The sequence below is a fragment of the Felis catus genome, chromosome E3, assembly GCF_018350175.1.
Source record: "Felis catus isolate Fca126 chromosome E3, F.catus_Fca126_mat1.0, whole genome shotgun sequence".
In the NCBI taxonomy this organism is placed as follows: Eukaryota; Metazoa; Chordata; class Mammalia; order Carnivora; family Felidae; genus Felis; species Felis catus.
Window position 1 is genome coordinate 4,102,894 of NC_058383.1, and position 16,457 is coordinate 4,119,350.

Genomic DNA, 16,457 nt, shown 5'->3' on the forward strand with positions numbered 1-16,457 from the left:
CTGGGCCCCCGGGCACAGCTGAACGCCTCCTGCCCTCCAGTGAGCCAAGGACCTAGAGGTAGCAAACACCCGCACCAGCCTCGTTAACCCACCTCATCACATCCAGTCTGGCCTAGTCCAACCTCCCCTGCAGAGCTGAGCCACAGCCTACGTCCGCTGGGCGAATAATGGCAAAGCGGGGGCCCGGCCTCTCACCCCTGCGCTCCCAGGCCGCACCCCGGACAGGCGCTGAGAGCAGAGGCCATTTGCAAACACGGCACGCGTACATTTTCTTCCTCCAAGGCAGAGCTCAAGAAGCTCTCCTTGAAGCCAGGGACCTCTTCCAGAGTCTACAAAGAGCACTTGCCAAGGAACCTCACGCTCGCCCGGCTGTGAGGCCTGCACTCGGAGAGTCTAGGATTGCATCATGCGTGAAGTGTTTGGAGAAAGATTATTAGCCTCTCGGCTTCTCCAGGGGGCAAAGCCGAACGGTGGTTCCTCATCACGGGAGCTGCCCCAGAGGGGCTGTGGGGGAGGAGCTGCCCAAGGCGGTGGGGGGGGGGGGCCACACCCCCTCCCCTGAGCGCCCCACCCCCGGGGACCCGTCACTGGGGAAGCTGGGGCTCACATCGTGTGCCTCCAACTAGGCCTCCCGGGCCTGAGATGCCCGTTCCCTCCCGCCTTCCTCCACGAGGCCCTCTGGAAGGTGAGAATTCTCTTCGCCTCTGACATCTCAGAAGAAATCACTTCCGCTCCAGCATTTCTGCCTGCTGAGTATCTGGAAACTGTGAAGGAGGCCAAGGCCACTGGGCGCACCCAGAGCCCCCGCCCCGGGCCCGAGGCCGGCCGGGAGGAGAACCAGCTGGCACCCAGGAGGCCCCCACGGGTTGGGCGAGCCCACGAACAAGCTGTGTGAAACCACCAAAAGGCGTCTCCTAACTGTGGCCTCACCAAACCTAACTAACCATCATTTTGAGTATTATTTATTTAATCATACGCCTATGTCATTTAATTCTTAATGGCGACTTTAACCGCTGGCTTGCATCATTTCTACAACTTGAACGATCCACTTTAAAGCACCCATGTGAGCCCCTTCACCTGCCGGGAGGGCCCTGGGATGTCGCCCTGCATGGCGCGTGGGGCCTGGGAGTGGCTGGATTTGGGCCTCGGGGCTGGCATGTGTTGGCTCTCCTGACTCAGCACCCGCTGCTCTCTGTGCCTGGTTTACGTCCAGACCCTTCCATTTATTAAAACGGTTCTTGTTCTGGGCACCACAGGCTCCTGAGTCCGCAGGTGCCAGCAGGGGTGAGGCCACTTGGCAGGAGATGGGTGGGGGTGGGGTACGACCTGGGGGAGGGAGGGAGGACGCTCAGCGGCCAAGCCCGCTGGTTTGCCCCCCACGATTGCCCTTGGGGATCACCGACCCCCGGAGGCTGCCACACGCCTGCCAGGACCGTGTGAACCAGAACGACCCAAAGACTCGGGGTTGATACCAGGCTGGAGGCCGCTGTCGTGGAGACCACACGCACAGACCCTTCAAAACCCACGCGGGGAGCACGGGGCCCTGAGGGAGGAGGGTGCGCCTCCACCTGCCTGAGGCTTCTTCTCTCCCCCGGGAGATGAACTTGGGGGGAGCCAGGAACCGCTCACAAAGCACGTAGGGGCGCAGCAGGTGGACAGATGGCTCCAGCCGGTGGGTGGTAAGATCCCAGCTGGCATCTCTGAGCCGGCGGCCTTGTCCCTCAGGCTGTGGTCCTCTAGGACCCTGGCGGGACGGGGCAGGACGATCCTCCCTGGCTTCCACCCGGGGTCTCCAGAGCAGTGGGTGAAGGCTAGACACAGGCGTCCTCAGGGGACACTGCCAGGGACCCTCCGCAGGTCCCAGTGCCGCAGGTCCCAGGGCCCACATCAGCATGCTGGCCAGCTTGGGGGGAGGGACAGTGCTGACCATCGCAGGCTCATTCACAGAGGCAGCTCTGCCTAGGGCCCCAGCTTCAGAATCAGACGGCCCTGGGCTCACATCCCCTCTCTGTGTGGCCTTGGTCGTGGTGTCCAACCTCCCCGCACCTCACTTGTCCCATCTGTGAAATGGGGTACTAATCCTACCTATCTCAGAGGGCGCCAGGACCTGGCAGGGGCCCAGCTGGCTAAATGCTTCCTCCCCACTCTGGTTACAGTTGCACAGAACATACTTGAAACATCTTTTGTTTCGCTCAGGATTCCGTCTGCAGGTCCTCAGCTCTGCTGGGCCGTCCCCTGCTGGGGTCTCCCCTGAGGCTGCAGTCAGATGTCCCCAGGCGCTGCCGTCACCTGAGGGGTCACCTGAGGGCTCCGAGAGCCTGCAGGAGATCGGCAGGGGGCAGGGCTGTGACCGAGTGCCCTGCAGGGCGGTGGGGCGTCTCCCAAGGAGCCGATGTCCCAGTGAGAAGCACCAGAAGTTTCCGTGACCCAGTGTCTCGCCCCCCGACTCCCCTGACCCATGCACACGCAAGATGAGGGGACATGGACCTTCCTCTCGGTGGCAGGGGGTCGGAGAACTTGAGGCAGTGTCTTAAACCTCCACAGAGGCTTTGCCTGAACCCCTCAACAAATACTTGCTTGGTCGTCGGAGCAGCAGAAAGCCTGGCTTCCCAGTGGTTTCTAAGACTTAAGTCTTTTGTTTTGTTTTGTTTTTGAGAGAGAAAGAGCCAGGGAAGGGGCAGAGAGAGAAAGAGAGAGAGAGAGAGAGAGAGAGAGAGAGAGAGAGAATCCCAACTAGGCTCAGAACCATCAGTGCAGAGCCTGACTCAGGGCTCGATCCCACAAACCATGAGGTCGTGACCTGAGCCGCAATCAAGAGTCCAGGGACCAGGTTCTGAGCTGTCAGCACAGAGCCTGATGCAAGGCTGCAACTCACAAACCCCAAGATCACGACCTGAGCTGAAGTCAGACACTTAACTGACTGAGCCACATTAAATTTTTTTTTTTAAAAAGAGTCGGACGCTTAACCAACTGAGCCACCCAGGCGCCCCAAGACTTAAATTTTTTACAGCAGTTTTATGCTCCCAGCAAAACTGGGAGGAAGATACAGAGATTTCCCACATCCGCCACCAGGGTGGTGCATGTTGTTACAATCCCTGAAACTATGTGGACACAACATAATCGGCCAAAATCCACAGCTGACGTGAGTGTTCGCTCTTGGTGCACATTCTGGGGGTTTGGACCGATGTATGATGAGCCCCAGCCATCATTATAATGTCATACAGACCAAGTTCACTGCCCTGCACATCTTCTGCACCCCTCCTGCCCCCAGCCCCTGGCAACCACTGATCTGGTGCTGCCTCTAATTGCCTTTTCCGGATCGTCATATACTTGGGACTATGTGCATATAGTATGCAGCCTTTTCCGACTGGCTCTTCTCCTCTCGCGTAAACATCCACATTTAAGGCCCCTTCATGTCTTTCCACATTTTGATGGGCCATTCCTTTTTAGGGCTGAATAATATCCCGCTGTCTGGATGGACCACGGTGTTATTTATCCATCGCCTGGTGAAGGACATCTTGGTGGCTCCCAAGTTTGGGCAACTATGGATGAAGCTGCTGTAAACATCTGTGCACAGATTTTCTTTTCTTTTTTTTTTTCCTTAACATTTATTTATTTATTTTTGAGAGAGCATGAGCAAGGGAGGGGCAGAGAGAGAGGGAGACACAGAATCCGAGGCAGGCTCCAGACTCCGAGCCGTCGGCACAGAGCCCGACGTGGGGCTCGAACCCACAAACCGTGAGATCATGACCTGAGCCCAAAGTCCGACGCTTAACCGACTGAACCACCCAGGCGCCCCTGTGTACAGGTTTTCGTGGGGACCTAAGTTTTTCCCTCCTTTGGGGGCTAAAGGGGCACAATTTCTGGATTGTACGGTAGAAAGATGGTGCGTCTTCCTAGGGACCAGCCAAACCCTCTTCCAAAGTGACAGCATTTTACATCCAGCCTACTGACCTTTCTTGTTTTTCTCCTGGTCAGAAAACGCCAACGTTATTCATCTTGACGCAGGTTGGTCACTCCCGCCCTTAACGCCTCGGCCCCCGGCCAGGCTGGCAGGAACTCAAGTCGGTCTGGGCGAGTGGCCGTGAGGTTCGGGGGAATGAGGCTGCGCTGTGCGAGCTCGGCGGCTGGAGGCGCTGCCGAAACCCGGCCCCGGGGTCTTGCGGCGAGCGCTAGAGATGCACACTAGTAACACGTCTGGAACACTTGCGGACCTGGGGCAGGGCTCTCCGGAATCCTGGGCCTTCGGCCCGCGGAGCACAGTTTCGAGCAAACGACTCCTCTGGCCGACGCACCGGGACCCTTCGAGCCCGGGACGCCCTGTGTCCTCACGTCCGCGACTGGAGGACGAGGCTTGGCCGCTGTTTGTGGCTGGCGGTTCGGAGCCACGCGCTGCTGTCCTAAGGCTCACAGAGCCTCTGGACCCCTTCGGTCCAACCTGACAGTACCGTGGTCCTGCCGGGGCTCGGGGATGAGAGCCGGGAGCAGCCTCTGTCCCCCGGAGTTGGCGTTTCTCGGGAAGACGGGCAAGACACATGAACCTGTGCCGAGGGCCTGCTTTGAGGTTAGCAGGCGACATCAGGGGACATCCCCACGGGGAGCTGCAGGCGACAGGACTTTGACGTCCGGGAGGGGGTGAGCAGGCAGACAGGTGCAAATCGCTGGTGTGTTGGGGCCACCGGGGGAGCGTGAGGGGCCGTGAGGGAGGAGACCGGGCTGCAGAGGCTGACACTGCCCCAAATTGTGCCGCTGGCCCGAGGTGGCCCCAGTCCCGCTCAAGAACAGCCGAGGTCCACCATGTGCCAGGCACGGCCCTGGGCCTCTGGCCACTGGACCACCAGGCACCAGGCTCCCTGCGGGGCCTTCCCAGGTGAGCCCTGGCCTTTACGTCCGCTCTGGATGGCTCTTCCCATTTTATAAGAAACCCGAGGCTCAGAGAGGTTGACAAATGTGACCAGAGACACACAGCAGAGTGAGGTTTCAATCCAGGCCCATCTTGACACTGGCATGGAGAGAGACTGGTCGGCACAGGGAGGGTGTGTGTGTGTGTGTGTGTGTGTGTGTGTGTGTGCGCGTGCGCGCGCGGCCTCTCAAGCTGAAGATTGTGTTTTCGAGGGAAATGCAGACTGAGTGAACGGATGACACTCTCTGGTTGCAAATGTCCTTGAGGAGGCAAAGGACACGGGCTGCAGGGGAGAGAGGGGAGGGGGCCTGGTAGCCGGAGGAGCCAGACAGGGCCCAGCGGCAGGGATGAAGTCACAGGACCCCCCCGCTTGAGGCCCACGCGGAGCGTCCCCAGCCCTGCGGCACCACGGGCCCCAGAGCCCCTTCCGCGCCCTGACCGCAGCCCTCGAGAAAGCAGCCGTTGGGAGAGTTTGTAGTGATAAAAATATCAGCTTGGTTGCTTACAAAAATCGCTCGCAGCCTAAAAGCGCTCGTCCCTCGTTGTCATGGAATTGACAATACTGATAAGGATCAAAGGGACCAGAATAGATGCGAGGGGCTGGTTCCCACTTAACTCTTAGAATCTCTTTCTCTTCTAAATTTCTGGCTCTCTCCTGAAGAACATTCTAGATGCTGTCATGTGGCCACCGCCCGTCATTCTGAATGCCACATCCTCTGCTGTCCTGGAACAGCACCCCCTTCCTGGGATAAGCCCCCCTCTCCCCCTCCCCCAGCCATGCAGGGACCATCCGACCACCCACGCTCCTCACCAGCAGGTGGTCATGTGACCCACGCTGGGCCAATCAGAATTCTTCCCACGGGGATGGAGAGAAGAGGGTCAGGCCCTCTCGGGAGGCGGGGGTGGGGCGCTGTGAGCCAGGAGCTGGGGGCGACCAGAGACAAAGACCAAAGGCCCCCTCTGCGACCTGGTCTCTGGCTCCAGTGCCTCCGGGCCCCTGCCCCACCCTGGCTGGAGCCCCTGTGTGGTTACACGAGCTGGGGCCCCTGCCATTTCCAAGTCCTCATCCAGGCCCCGAGCTCACCCGCCACACCCCACCCTGCCCTGCTCCTGGTGCGGCCCGAGGTGAGGAGGCCCCTTCCACGGACGGACCACCTGCCTCCCCGCCACTCGACCGCGTCTCCGCTTAAACATCACCTCTTCAGAGACCTGCCCCGACCACCCCCTACGTGAACCCCTGTTATTCTCTAGCCGGCCCCTCGTTTTTCCCCTCGTTCGCATTTGTCACAAACGGTGACGTACGTGGGGAGGGCATCTCACCTGTCATCACCGCCCCCCGCCCCCCATGACTGCAAACGACCGGCCGGCAGGGACCCATACGGCTGGATCAGTCAGGACCCTTTCAGGGTCAAGTTTCAGAAACCCAATCCGAACGTACAGCCGGCGTACCTGGGGCGTCCGGACCAGAGTGAGGCATCGGAGATGTCACCGGGCCTCTGTGACTCGTCCCTCCACCAGCCCCACGGGGTCCCTCCAGCAGAAAGTAAGGCCCGGAGGGATCCCTGACCCCCCCCCCGCCCCCAGGCCCACTTCCTCACATGCTCTCCCAGCCACGAGGCATCTGGCTCTGTGTCCCTGGAGCCGAGAAGAAAGCGGGGCTGGAGCTCTGGTCTGGAGCTGCCGGCATCCAAGGGACACGTGCAACAGGCACGCAGAAGACAGTCCCAGGCCAGGCCCCAGGGCAGCGTCTGGGGCAGAGCTCAGGTGGGGCCGGGGGAACAGAGAGGGGGTCCTGAGTGTGCTTTGCAGAGGGAGGCCCAGGCGGGGCCCTCGGGGGAGGGGGCGGTGGCTTGGAGGGCCCTCGGGCACTCGGGGGGCCTGGTGGCTGGGGAAGCGAGGTCGCTAACTGCAGCCGGTCCCAGGGCCTTCCGCCAAACGCACACATGGGCCTGGCCGGCAGGCGCGTCCCAGGTGGGCGACCCCGTGCCAGAACCAGGACTGCCCCCTGCTCTGACCCAGCAGCATCCCCATCTCGTGGACGTGATGACAGAGGCCCAGGAGGGAGGCGCGACCTACCCACGGCCACGCAGCTGGGGCGCAGGGACACAGAGTCCCAGAGAAGCTTCCCTCCTTCCTTGGGTCAAAACGGAAAAATCCCAGTCGCCCGCAGCAACCAGTGGCTCAACAAGGCAGCCGCAGTTATCATTAAATGTCCCTTCCAAGCCCAGGAAAGCTGAGATGGGGAAGCCATCGGGCTCCTCACAGCCTTTGGCTAAAAAGGGACAATTAGATGTGTGGGGGCAGGGTTAACCGCGGGCCCCAGAGGCCGAGATCTCCCCGTGTTGGAGCCTCCCCGGGAGAATGACAGCCCTTCTGGGGACAGGACTTTGCAAACCAGGCAGGTGTCGCCCCTGTGACATCCTGGGGGCCGGGGCGTGGGAGTGCTTTCCCGGGTATCAGCAGCACCCCCGAATCCTGCACGTCTCGGGGCTCTATAGACAAATGTTGGAGAACCCGGGGGCGAACCTTTGGCTGAGGACTGAGCTCTTCTCCCCGTGAACATGTTACCCCCCAGAAACCTGGCCCGCGTGCATTTTATCCAGCAACGCACATCCTGCACGTCCCCCCCGAACGTCATATTGTGCATATGGTTCCACTGACTACAATCTTTATTTCTAGTAACTTCCCTTGTCCCTCTTTTCTTTCTCACCACCCACCTTTCCTCCCAGCCCAGGCCCCCCTCGGTGGGCGTCTGCAAACCCTTAGCTGCTCTGCCCGGGCAGACCTTCGTGACCACCACCACGGGCGGACGAGGACGCAGTGACCGTGTCGAGAAAGGCCACGGTGTCTCTTGGGAAAACTGCTCCATGAGCCCTGAGTTATGTCCCCGTCTCCCGTGGCCACTGCAACAAAGTCCACAACCGGGTAACTCAGAGCATCGTCATGTGGGCTGAATTGTGACCCCAAAATTCACCTTGTGTTCTGAACCCCCAGCGTCTCAAAATGTGACAGGGTCTTTAAGGGGGTAATTATGGTCAAATGAGGTCACAAGGGTGGGCCCCAATCCGAGAGGCCTGGGGTCCTTCCAAGAGGAGGATTTCAGGGCACAGACACTCACAGAGGAATGACCACATGGGGGTGGACACAGGACCAGACGGCCCTGCCCACACCTTGATCCTGGCTCCCTCTGCAGGAGCAGGGGCGAGTGGGGGCCGGGGGGGGGGTTGTGGGGGTCTGTCCCGGGCCACTCTCCCGCCTTCTGCTGAATGACCGCAACCCTGGGGCATTCCTGGGCTTGTAGACACATGTCCCCAGTCTCTGCCTCCATTGTCACATGATATGTCCTTGTCCAGGTCTCCTTCTGCTTCTAAGGACACCGGCCATTGGGCTAGGACCCCCTGGAATCCATTCGGACCTCCTCTGAACCTGTGCGGAGACCCTATTTCCAAACAAGGTCATGTTCACAGGTACTGGGGCTTGGGCCTTGGACACCGTCGAAGCCACACCATGCCGCCACCCACGTAGTCCGGCTCCCGTGAGGCCGCCACGTGGGGCAGAGGCCCGGCAGCTCCATCCGCCGCACTTGGAGCCTTGGCCCAGGCAGCAGACGGACGGGGCGGGGCGGGGGGAGGAGCCACCACCCGCCCGTGACCGCGCTCGACACGCCGCCCGGGAACTGCCAGCGGATCCCGCTTCACCTCCAGACCCGCAAGCAGAAGGAGCCACGCTGTTGCGCGAACCACCGGTTTGGGGGGCACCGGGTAACGCACGCCCTGTCCCGCTTTCCACAAAGGCCACCGGCTGTCCGTTCCCCCAGCCAAGTCCGGGGTCGCCTCTTCCGTCCTGCCTCACCCTCCGCATCGACTGAGCGGTACCACGCGCGACATTTTTTTTAGGCTTATTTATTCATTTTGAGAGAGAACGAGAGCCAGCAGGGGAGGGGCGGAGAGAGAGAGAATCGGGGCCTTCCATCCAGCAAACCCAACCGGGAGCCAGAGGCAGAGACCCCACGGATGTGGCCCATACGGGGCAGCTCCCAGGGCGCGAGGCAGACAGGAGGGGCAGAGGGACAAGCCCGGGGAGACGTCCAGGGAAGTCTGACGATGAACCCGCCAAGGTCATCCTGTCAGCGGCTGCTGAGATAATCTGGGCATCTAGGGCTGGAAGAAACCTCCCCCGAGGCTTCTTAGTCTTGGGGAGGAAGCAGGGGCCCCACCGAAGATCTGATAAAATCCAGGGTTTCCTCGCAGCAATCGGGGAGGAACCCCTGTTCCTCCAGCTCCCATGGCCTCCAGTTCCCAGCAGCACAAACACCACTTGAAACAGCTTTCTGCCAGAAAGGGAATTGACCGTCTCACAGAGCGGGTGTCAGGTAAGGGTAGATCCAGGGTCCCAACACCGCTGGGGGTTGGCTCTCTCTCCGTCTCTGTGTTCTGCTTGTCATCTCAACACGTCAGTGCTTGGCTACAGCAGCCTGAGCTTATGCCCCCAAGTTAGGAAGCCTCAAGGAAGAAACCCACCAGCTACACCCAGCGGAGGTTCTGAGGAAAGTTCTGGGGGGGGGGGCACATGTGAGCCACACGCCCATCCCTCACCAACCACTTGTGTCCCCGTGGGTCCTGTCTCGTGGCTGGCCTCCTGCTCGGCGACTGACAGCCCCGCCTCCCCCATGGGAGAGGGAGATTGGGTGAGGAAGCTTTTCAAACCAACACTAACTGTGGTGACCACAGTCCACGCCCTTGGACACATGACATTTCAGGGACCGCTGACCACCGCCAACCTCTTTCCTTTACAGAAAGAGGAACAGAGCCATAGATCAAGGTCACCCAGTGAGTCGGGAACAAAGCCGTCTGGGCTTTCTCTCAGAGAGCCTGAAGCCTATTAAATCCTTAAATGGCATTATCAAGGGACATGCACTGAGTTTCCATAATCCTCCATGGGGATTAGGAAAATGCAGCCGAGCTAAACTCCTTCCCGGGACGAAACAGCCGCCTGCCCCCAGCACTGTGCTTCTCCTGAGCCCGCAGCAGCCCCTGGAGGGCAGACAGCAGCCCCTTCGGCAAACGCCCTCGGGCCTCAGGACCCCTCCCCACCTCATAGCACCGCAGCCCCTGATCATAATGACCACAAACACTGGTGTCGTCTCACAGCTCAGGAAGCCTTCCAGAGGCACAGATGGGTGTTCTGGGTGGATGAAGCCACACGAGTGAAGGTGTCGAGGCTGGGCCTTGGGGTCAGCCCTGCCCCTAAAATTGCAGAGCCTGGGGCAAGGGTCCAGTGGCCAAAGGCCCACCTGCCGTGGGTTCACTCCCCACACATGCACCCTTGACACTCCCCTTGGTCACCCTTGGTCTAGGGCCACGCACACACTAATCCACACATCAGGAGAAAAGTCCCCAGAGACCCCAGAAGGGGGTCAGGGCCGCTCCGACAGGGGACCAGAGGGGCCCCAGGCCGCGGTGCGTTTGGCAGGACCTGGGGGTGATCGGTGAAGTAGACAGACCTGGCCAGTCCCACAGGACCCTCACAACCTGGCTGGGAAGCTCGGGGGTGGTGCCTTGAGGGGACTGGGTGCCGCGGGCACACGGGCAGCTCTGTGCTGGGAGACGGGGCTCCGGATACCGCGGGCAGGCAGTTGAGGGGGCACAGACGTGCTGAGCGGCCAAGCAGGATCCGTGACAGCGGTGTCCCCAGGCTGGAGTCCAGGGCACGGACTGTCTGGGATGCGTTTGAGGGACCCCCCAGAGGGGAGGATTGCCCCCGCTCCGTGTGGAGCAGGGGTGAGGAAAAGTGGCAGTGTGCGGGGGTAAGTGCTGTAACCACCGGCTCTCACGTGGGAAAAGCCCTGATTTGAAGCAGTGACCAGTTTCCATGGTGTAAATATTCCCACTGTAGCCGATGTCCGGATGCCAACAGGATGTCAGGGAACAGAGTTGGGAAGAGAAACGCCATAGCACATCACCACGTGGCACCAGCTGGATAGAGCGGACACAACCTCCAGAGCAGAGATTAAAAAAGCAAGGTAATCAGGAACCGATGAGGTGTTTTGTTTTGTTTTTTTAATTTTAGTATTTATTTATTTTTGAGAGAGAGAGAGAGAGAGAGAGAGAGCAGGGAAGGAGCAGAGAGAGAGGGAGACACAGAATCCAAGACACGCTACAGGCCCTGAGCTGTCAGCACAGAACCCGACGTGGGGCTTGAACTCGCAAACTGTGAGATGGTGACCTGAGCCGAAGTCGGATGCTTAACTGAGTGAGCCACCCAGGCGCCCCTGTGTTTTGGTTTTCTTGAGAGAGGGGAGAGCAAGCACACGCAGGGGAGGGGCGGAAGGAGAGGGAGAGAGAGGATCCCAAGCAGGTTCCACTCCCAGTGCACAGCCCGACACAGGGCTCGATCCCCCACCAGGAGATCAAGACCTGAGCTGAAATCAGGAGCCAGACTCTTAACCGAAGGAGCCCCCCAGGCACCCCTAGAAGCGATGAGTTTTTAAATGTATTGTTTTTGTATGTTTATTCAATTTTCTTTAGGCTTATTTATTTTGAGAGAGAGGGAGGGAGCATGAGCAGGGGAGGGGCAGAGAGAAAGGGGGAGAATCCCAAGCAGACTTGTATGTTCATTTAATTTTTCATAATGGCTGAGTTCCCGTCTTGCAGAATTTCCTCAGAATGTAACAACCAGCTCTCCAGAGGTAGCTGTGTTCTCCGGCACAGCCCTAGGAAGGCAGAGCTGAGGCATCTAGAACGTTCCCTCATTAAATCCCACGGGGTGGAGGGAGATGAGGACGGTGCCCACTGACCCCCACCCCAAGGGCCACATCCAGCCCCCTTCCCAGCCTGAGGGACAGCCTGACCCCCAGATGCCCACCACGCCCGCAGACGCGCTGGTCGTGAGCGGGCTGAGGGTGCGTCCCTGGCTGAGACTTTCCTAGGCGCTGGCCTGGCATCCAGGCCCCTCTGCAGCCCGAGCTGGTCCCTTCCACCAGGCAGCCGGCAGGAAGCGGCCTGGACGGTCCAGCCTCACCACAAAGCCTTGCATACCTGGCGGGGACCCTGCGGGATCGACTGTCACCGACTGGCAAGACGCCCCGGACACTTGATTGTTGATCCTGCTGATGGCCGCTGACAGCCGCTGGGCACCGATTCGGTGCCCGCGGGCCCGGCGATTGTCACACGCTGTTGATGTAATTAGCGGCCATCCCGTGACACCGTTGCTACCATTGTGACCCCATTTCTACAGATGAGACAAGTGAGCTCAGTCAGCAGCACACAGCTCGGAGGCAGAGGCTCGGGGGGAGCTCAGGTTTGCCCGGCGGCCAGGCTCTCTCGAGTGGGGGAAAGGACCAGGGGAGGGGAGGCGGGCTCCAGGGACCTTGACGGGGATGGGGGGGGAGGGGAGGGGAGGATGAAAGGGTGCGGGCCGGGGGTGGCCGTCCTCCGTCCCGGTCTCTGCAATCTCTCGCCAGCGATCCCACCGCACACGTGGACCCCAGACTGCTCACAGAGACGTTCTGCTCAACGGATGTGTCCGTCCAAGGTGGGGGGGGGGGCTCTCGCTTGGTTTATGTCCTACATTTCTGGGCTGGCGAAATATCGTCCTTATATTCAGAGGAAACAATAAAGCTATTTTCGGCAGCTTGGGAACAAAACAAATCCAATGGCAACTAAAACCTCAAAGGCCGGTGCTGGGAAGGCCCAGAGAGCTGTGTGTCGGCAGGCTTCCTCCGCCTGGGAGGGGCTTCGTCTACACCACAGTGGGCGGGGGGGTGTGCAGGAGGAGAAGGGAGGCAGGCAGGGCGCGTTGTGGAGCCGCAGCCCCTCGGCCCCACCGAGGCAGACCCTGAGGTCCAGAGAGGGTGAGCACCCCGCCCTGGGTCACACAGCCCACCGGGGCCAGGTGGCTCTCTCCGCGGCTCTGCCGGGCGCTCCGGCTCCCGCGACGGCTCCAGTGTTTGCTCAGCACTCGGGAACAGATGGCTCCAACTCCCACCCACGGAAGCCAAACATTTTCCCTGGTTACCCTGCTAATTTGCTCACAAGCCTCCTCTTGTAAATAGAGAGTACAAAGCCTCCGGCGAACAGCGTGTCTGACGAGCAATTTCTAACTGCACCGGTAAGGCTTCCGACTGAGCAAGACAAGCCCCAGGTAAGGCCCAGGTGCGGCTCAGGTTCGGTTCAGGTGCGGCTCAGGTTCGGTTCAGGTGCGGCTCAGGTGCGGCCGGCCGATCTCCAGCGGGACACCCGCTCCCGTCCCGGACCTGCTCCTCCCCTCCCCTCCCGCAGAGGCTGCCGGGAGAGCCTGGGCCAGCCTCTGTGACTCTCTGGCATCCTCTCATCTGTGAAATGGGCGTGCTGATTCCAGAGCAGAACGTGAGACATCGTGTAGGTGCTCTGGGAACGGAGGTGTCTACGAGAATCTGGTCACCTTCATCTGGTGACGCTGGGCTGGCATCACTCTGCGCCCCCCACCCTCCTGACGGTAATCCTCCCTTTCACTTACGGAGCCCTCCTCGAGACCCAGCCCTGCCCTGAGACCCAGGGAGGAGCTAAGTCCTCAAGATTCTGAGCTGTGTGGTGCTGGACAAGTGGCTTCACCTCTCTGGGCCTCAGCCCCCTCTGTAACTCGGGCTGTGGTCCAGGTAAAGATTCCCCGATGCCTGACAACCCAGTGAGTGCTCAGGGTCATTCCTACCTCGCCAAAGTCAGGGGAGGCTCCCCGAGGCTTTGCGGACAGAGGAATAGAAGCCGAAGGGTAGTGGCGAGTGTGTGTGGACGGGCAGTCCCTGCAGGTGGAGGGAGCCACGTGGGTAGGAGATTGGGACGGACCGTGGGGGAGGGGGAGCCACAGGAGGCTGGATGTGGCTGGGGAGTCGCAGAGGCTGTGCAGGGTCTAGGCGGGCGGGGATGGCAGGGAAGGGGGAGTCAGGGCTCCCAGCAGGTCCCAGGCTCCCTCCAAGGCTCCCCCCCAGCCTCATCCACAGCAGCCGTAATAAAGAGCTCTTCCTACTAAAAGCTCCTGGAGCGGGGCCAGACCCAGCAGCCCTGGGAGCCCTGGGACCCTGCTGGCTGGCCTGGGGCATCGAGTCGGGGAGACCCAGGAGGCCGCTTACAGCCCTGGCCAGGGCCACTCCTTTGATCTCCAGGTCTAAGGGTGTGGCGTTCCAGGGCGTGGCATAACCCAGGGCAGGCAGACGGGGGAGGGACAAGCGAGGGACGAGTGTCTGCCTGGCCTCGCTGTGTGGCTGGGCCAAGCCCTCCCGCCTCTCCGAGCCTCAGCCTCCCCTCCCGGAGTCACTGTGGGGTGGGGGGGGGGGGCAGAGGCGGGGCTGACTCTGCGTCCTGGCGGGCCACGCGGGGCAAGGGCCTTCTCCTCTCTGGGCCTGGCAGTCCCAGGGGCCTTTTCTGCCCACGGTCAGAAACAGGCTTTGATGCCTTGGTCCCTGGGACCTGCCCTAAGGTGACTCAATAATCCCTGCGTCCCCGGGGGTGGCTGTGAGCGCGAAGAACGGTGCATGTATGACTACGACCCAGCATCCCTGGGGGATTCCCACCCCACCACACACCTGCTGGCTTCTTCATCCCTAAAAGGGGCTCGGCGGGGGTGGGGGTGCCCCAGTCCCCGCAAGAATTAGAGAAGGCGACAGAGGTGAAGGCCGTCCCTGCACCAGGGGCGATACTGAGGGGTGGAGACCCCCGCCCCTCGGCGATCTGCGGAGCCCGGCCGTGCCCGGCGCGTCCAGCTGGCTGGCCCTGGACGGCAGCCCAGGCGGCGTCCCTCCCTCTGCCCCCGGGAGGCTCCCTCTCCCTCCCTGGCCGCGTGTGTCCTGGGCAGGCCCCGCGCTTCTCTCTCTGTCTGGCTGTTGGCTGCAAATACCAGTTGATGGGAAGATTCTAATGGGCTTTAAGTTAATAAGTTGGGACTAAATTAGGTTTGAGCTCCGTAGGAAGCAGATGGCACAGCCACCGTGGCCTGAAACAGCCCCCGTGGAGCAGCGACGGCCAGGCGGGGGGCGCCGCTGGGCTCTCTTGATCCTTCTCTCTCCTCCGACATTTTATTATGAAAGTTTTCAACATAAAGGAGATCCGAAGGAATTGTGCAGCGATCACCCATATGCTCACTGTCTGTATTTGCTCTGTTGGCTTTCTGGGACAGCTGCCCGTCCCCGCGTCCCCCTCGCCAGCCACCAACCCGTCACGTTGTTTTTAGTGCATTCAGAGTCGGTGGCAGACATCAGTGAACTTCACCCCTCAACATGCAGGTCATTAGCTAGAGGTCAGTATCGGGTTTGGCTTTGTTTTCTGTGGTTTTTTTTTTTTTTTTTTTGCTTTTTGTTCTTTTTGGGGGGGGAGGGGGTTGTTTTTGTTTTGCTATTTGGTTTTTGTTTTTAGGCAAAACTCACAAAGAGTGAAAGGCACAAATCTAAAACGGACACCTGGGGAGTTGTGACAGATGCACACGTTGCAGCAGCAGCCGGAGCTCCGCCGAGATAGAGAGCTTTGCGCTGGCCCCGGAGAGTGCCCTGTGCCCCTGCCCTCCCCGACGGTGGTCACCATGTTAATTACCTTAGATCCGTGTTGCCTAGACTAGAACTTCGTGCGAGTGGATAGGAGTCCCTCTGGGGTCGGCCTTTTTCACGGTGGGTGCAACGCCCTTGACATTCCTCACAGTTACTGGGGTATCAGTGGTATGTTCCTTTCTATTGCTGCGTAGATCGCCGTGGTGCGGAAGGAGCCGGTCTGTTGACTCGTCTCCTGCTGGATGGATGGATGCCTGGGCTGTGGCCGGGTTTTTACCCTTATGAATACAAGTCTTATGGATCTTCTTGCGGACATTAAGTTAGTTTGTTCATTTATTTATTTATCTTGAGAGAGAGAGAGAGAATGCGAGCAGGCGAGGCCCAGAGAGAGAAGGAAAGAGAGAGAATCCCAAGCAGGCTTCATGCTGTCAGCGCGGAGCCCAACACGGGGCTCAAACTCATGCCCCGTGAGATCGTGACCTGAGCCAAAACCAAGAGTCGGACACTTAACCGACTGAGCCACTCGGGCACCCAGGCGTTAAGTTTACTTTAAAGCTCATCCTGAGTCCCTCTCTCCCCCAAAACGAGACAAGCCCACTCTGTGGCTGGAGGAGGTAGGATGATGCTTTGAGTCGCCCGCTGGTCTTTGGTGAGGCGCATCACCCAGACTGAGTGTCAGGTCTGCGGTGGCCCCTGCCTCTTGGGAAGGATGGACGATGGATGGCCAGGCTGGAGGCTGTCGTCACTGCAACAGTGAGAGTTATTCTAGAAAGTCTAGCTTGGGCCAGTGTCTCCCTCGAGGTTCCTGCACAAGGACTCGCACCTGGAGGGTGGGTTGGATGGGCCACTAGAAATGACGGACCCAGGGCACCTGGACGGCTCAGTCGGTGAAGCATCTGACTCCAGCTCAGGTCATGATCTCGCAGTTCGTGGGTTCAAGCCCCACTTTGGGCTCTGTGCTAACAGCTCAGAGCCCGGAGCTGCTTTGGATTCTGTGTCTCCCTCTCTCTCTGCCCCTCCCCTGCTCTCTCTCTCTCTCTC

At 60.1% G+C, this 16,457-nt stretch overlaps 1 protein-coding gene and 1 long non-coding RNA gene across 2 annotated transcripts in view; both read left to right on the top strand.

The window, feature by feature from the left end:
- Positions 1-5,382: 5,382 nt before the first annotated feature.
- LOC102902601 lies at positions 5,383-12,243 on the top strand. The gene is made up of 4 exons (XR_442113.5): positions 5,383-7,828; positions 8,257-9,275; positions 10,799-10,925; positions 11,886-12,243. It is a non-coding gene; the product is annotated as an uncharacterized LOC102902601 (long non-coding RNA).
- A 458-nt stretch (positions 12,244-12,701) lies between these two features.
- The window catches only part of SLC29A4 (solute carrier family 29 member 4), a 28,091-nt gene continuing 24,335 nt past the window's right edge, over positions 12,702-16,457 (top strand). Inside the window, exon 1 of the mRNA XM_045047427.1 lies at positions 12,702-13,045. The gene's annotated coding sequence lies outside the window, so the exon portion shown is untranslated. The remainder of the gene's footprint in view (positions 13,046-16,457) is intronic.